Source organism: Lagopus muta, chromosome 6, assembly GCF_023343835.1.
Source record: "Lagopus muta isolate bLagMut1 chromosome 6, bLagMut1 primary, whole genome shotgun sequence".
Taxonomy (NCBI): domain Eukaryota; kingdom Metazoa; phylum Chordata; class Aves; order Galliformes; family Phasianidae; genus Lagopus; species Lagopus muta.
The window spans coordinates 7,926,677-7,930,569 of record NC_064438.1 but is presented as its reverse complement, the minus strand read 5'-3'; the positions used below and the strand labels follow the sequence as shown (position 1 = coordinate 7,930,569).

The following is a 3,893-nucleotide window of genomic DNA, read 5'->3' as shown; positions in this document are numbered from 1 at the left end:
ATTTATTCGTCTAATTTGTACTAAAAGCCTGTTCATCCTCCTCCGTACAAGGAAGAGGAGGAGGAAGGGCAGCCCCAGAATAATGTGAAGCAAATCTTCTGCCAAAGACCGACCTGCTCACCCAGGGCAGGAGCCTGGGCTCAGGTCACTCTGTGGTGCAGACAGGCTCAGAGACTTCACCTTACAGCAGATACTTGTTTGGTCATTGAGAGCCAAGAGATTAGAGGCAGCAGAAGTTGAGAGCCATCAGCATGTAATGGACTGTACAGATATTCATTGCTGAAATGATACTTTTGTGCGTGCCATGAAGTGATAACACGCTCCATCCACAACCACTGGTCCCACATGTCTACTCTTGGGTGGAAAAACCTGGCAGGCTACTGCTACCCTTACTGATACTAGAGTGCCTCTCAGGATTAGATCCAAAAACAAACTAGGCAGGCAAAGCAGGAAAGGAATAAATTCTTGAGCAATTTAAAGCGAAGTCTTTGTATTGTGTGAATAGAGGAGGCAGAAGAAATAAGCTATGTGCTCTGTTTGCAAGTCAATTTAATATGGCTGGCATGTATTACAAATCTGTTTAAACATGTTTTGTTATGAGTGTTCTTACTGCTTGGTCTTTTCTGTAAATTGACTCATTAACTGGATTTGTTGGGGTATTTTTTTCTTTTTTTTGGGTTTTTTTTTCAGTCCTTGGCACTATTGTTGTTGAGTATAATGTGATGTGCTGGAATGTATTGCCATGTCTAAGTGGACTGGATGTGAGCAATTTTGTATTTGAATAAATAAAATTGTATCTCATTCTCTGAAGTGCTTGTGAGTCATTTCCATAGTAATTTCTCTCCTCTGGTACCTACAGTATAATAATGTATCTCTAGGACAAATCAGTGGGTAAGAAATTGTATCAGTTTCTTAATCATATACTGGGAAGTAAATTACCCTGTCTTGCAGTTCACATTGCATTTTGTAGTTGTTTAGAAATAATGACACCCTGAAGCTGGATGGTATTCAACTCTACTTCTAATACACAAGGTTGTGAAATCCGTGAGATAACAACTTTATTACACAGGAATTCACAACCTAATTTCCTTGGACATGACATACAAACTGTAACAGCTCCCAGAAGACTTGATGGAAAAGTGTCCGTGTGGATCACTAAGAATTGGTGATCAAAACCTTAAGTGCCAATTTTCAAATTCCCATCACTTTCCTTATAGTAGGTAATTTCATTTTGTTGCTTTTTACCAGTGGGGAAGCCTTTCAGAGCAAGACAGTGATAAGAGAAAAGATGAGAGAAGCAAGACTGGAGCTTACGTTAGCATCTGCACTGCCGTTCCTGCCTCAGTGGCTTTAAACTGCTCGATGGTTCCTCCTCTTCAGATGGCAGATGGACAACAGCAGCTTCCCTTTGAGGTCAAGGTAATTTCTGGCACACTTGAACTGAGCTTTATCTTCTACTGTTTCCATTTTGTATGCCTGAGAGACAGGCGTGGTAGTGACTCCTTGTACTGTACTGCTCACAGTATCTCAGGACTGCACAGGAATTACCTGCCTGCTGGGTTCATTGGAAATAATACATCAAACTTTTATCTGTTTTTAACACCTCTCAGGGAGCAGGTGACCACAGTGAGGGTTTCACTGTCCCAGAGCACAGTGGGGACGAATGCCACCAAAAAATTTACTGAGGCTCCCCTCCTATTCGCTCCCTCTATCTTCAAAAGATTCTGTGTGCAAAAAAAAAAAAAAAAAAAAGCCAATTGGGCAAGGATTTCAGGGAATGGATTTTGTAAGCTATTATTTGCCCCAAGATCAATCTGTATGCACTCAAGGTAAAGGAATGCCTTACTGGTTTTTATACTGTTTGGCTAGGTTTCTCTGGGCACAGGCAGTGAACTTGGACTTATTCCTTGAAACTGCTTTTTAGCCTAAGGCATACGTGATTTCCACTAAGAATTTCACTTTTGTTTGGCACTTTCTTTTCAGAAAGATATACTCCGTTTTCTTCCTCGTGTAAGCACGTACCAGAATGTGCCCTAGCAGGTTGGAGGTCATGTGTATCTTACAAAGTTTTGCTGTTGTTAAGGCCTAAAACTGTCTTTGCTGAGTTCCGCATGGGCCGTATGGTTATTCGCAGAGTCCAGCACAATGGATTTACCATGGCAGCATGTGAAAACAATCCCCACAGTCTTCATGGCAGCCATACCTCATGAACCTGGCAAATACCTTGTGATATGGAAAGTGCAAACTGGATTTCACCTAAATCACTATGCCCCTAACATCTATGAACAAACCACGGGGTTCTTTTCAGATAGTTTCTTCTGCTGTTTCCAGTGAAACACTGAAAGAAGTCTAGTGGCCCTGCGTGCCAGCAGTGTGCTTGCTGGAATGCTAATGTAACAGATGCACAAAATCATGGGCTCAAGTGAAAGGCACAAGTGATGCTTATTAAGAAAGATTCCTGATGTTGATTTTTCCTAAAACAGTCTCAACATGGTCAGATGCAAATGCATCTACATTTGGCCATGCACTCACAGATGACAAATTGACTGAACTACATGTGGCCAGAAGCATCAAGTACCAGAACAATATTTGCATCAGAGTGACGTTTCTCTTTGAAACTTCTAAAATATTTAATGTCTGTAGCTGTATACAATACATAATCTTTTGTTAGATTTCTAAACAGCCTCTTTTACTGTGCTTTTGAATATTACTGGGTGGGGAGGTATGGGGGAGGGCACGTTCAGTAGCTAACTATGCAGCACTGGCAGTCAGATGGCTGAGGGCAAATGTGTGGAGAAACGACAAGGGTAAACTTGGGTCTAGTTCTGTTCCTCATGAAGTCAGCGAGAAGATCTGCTGTAAGCAGTTACTGCAATAACAGTAGGTCACTGGAGCAGTTCTGAAAATTTGTCTTCCACGGTTTAAGTGACCAATCTGATAAAAAGGCTCATGCAAAGGTACACTTAGAGACAAACACTGAACTTAGAGACAAAGGAATAATTTATTGTATGGCCTTAACCAGCTTGGCTTTAAGCCTGCGTGTTTAAAATAATAATAATAAGAAGAAGAAGAAGAAGAAGAAGAAGCAAGAGTACTTTGAAAAACTAGATAGAACATCAGAGCTGACCTCTATCCCGGGAGTCAGCCATCTCAGATGGTAAGTATATGGCATCCTTTCAGCTGCTGCAGAGCTCCTTCTCAATAGCCTACCCCACAGTGGGTATATTATGTATTATATCTCTTCTACCTCAATCAGAAGCAAGAGTCTGTTCCCAATCATTCCGAGTCCTGTAGTAAAAGAAATAAAAATAAAATAAAAATAATAATAATAATAAAATAAAAAACAGGTGTGCATGGATGGATATGCAGGTGAATAAAAATGCATTTGAAGTGTGGTGATGTAACCACCCTTTATCACCTGGCAATAGCATATATATGATGAGGCTACAATTAATTTGAGTCGGCTCACCAGTTTGAACAAGGTGCTGACAGGGAGCATGGTGAGAGCCCTCGTGGTTTGCTCCAGGTTTCTCTTTGCCAGATGTAGTGGGGCAGCCCAAATGGCAGCCTGCTGCTGTTGTGTCCTGTGGGTGGGATCAGGGAGCATGATTATGAAAGCATTCACTTATCAAATCTGAAGCAGAGCAAAAGCCAAGCCAAATGAAAATCCACAGCAAGTTCATATCACCACAGCTTTGCTTTGTGGTTAAAATACTACTTACATATGAACTCAGCATTTCAAAGCAGCATTCCCATGTCTGCCATAAGCTAGGCCTTATGCATGTCTATAAGTTCCTTTCAGCCGAATGCAGTATTAATTTAAAGTCATACTTCTCTGTATGTTCCCAGATCAAAAAAGAAAAAAAAGGAAAAAAAAAAAAAAAAAAGAAAGT

General features: G+C 40.9%; 1 long non-coding RNA gene across 1 annotated transcript; it reads right to left on the bottom strand.

Annotated features, from left to right (window-relative positions):
* Window positions 1–2,367: 2,367 nt before the first annotated feature.
* On the bottom strand, window positions 2,368–3,579 carry LOC125694921 (uncharacterized). Its single transcript, XR_007377759.1, has 3 exons — window positions 3,470–3,579; window positions 3,128–3,288; window positions 2,368–2,388 (listed from the first exon to the last, which is right to left on the bottom strand). It is a non-coding gene; the product is annotated as an uncharacterized LOC125694921 (long non-coding RNA).
* Between the last annotated feature and the right edge of the window lie 314 nt (window positions 3,580–3,893).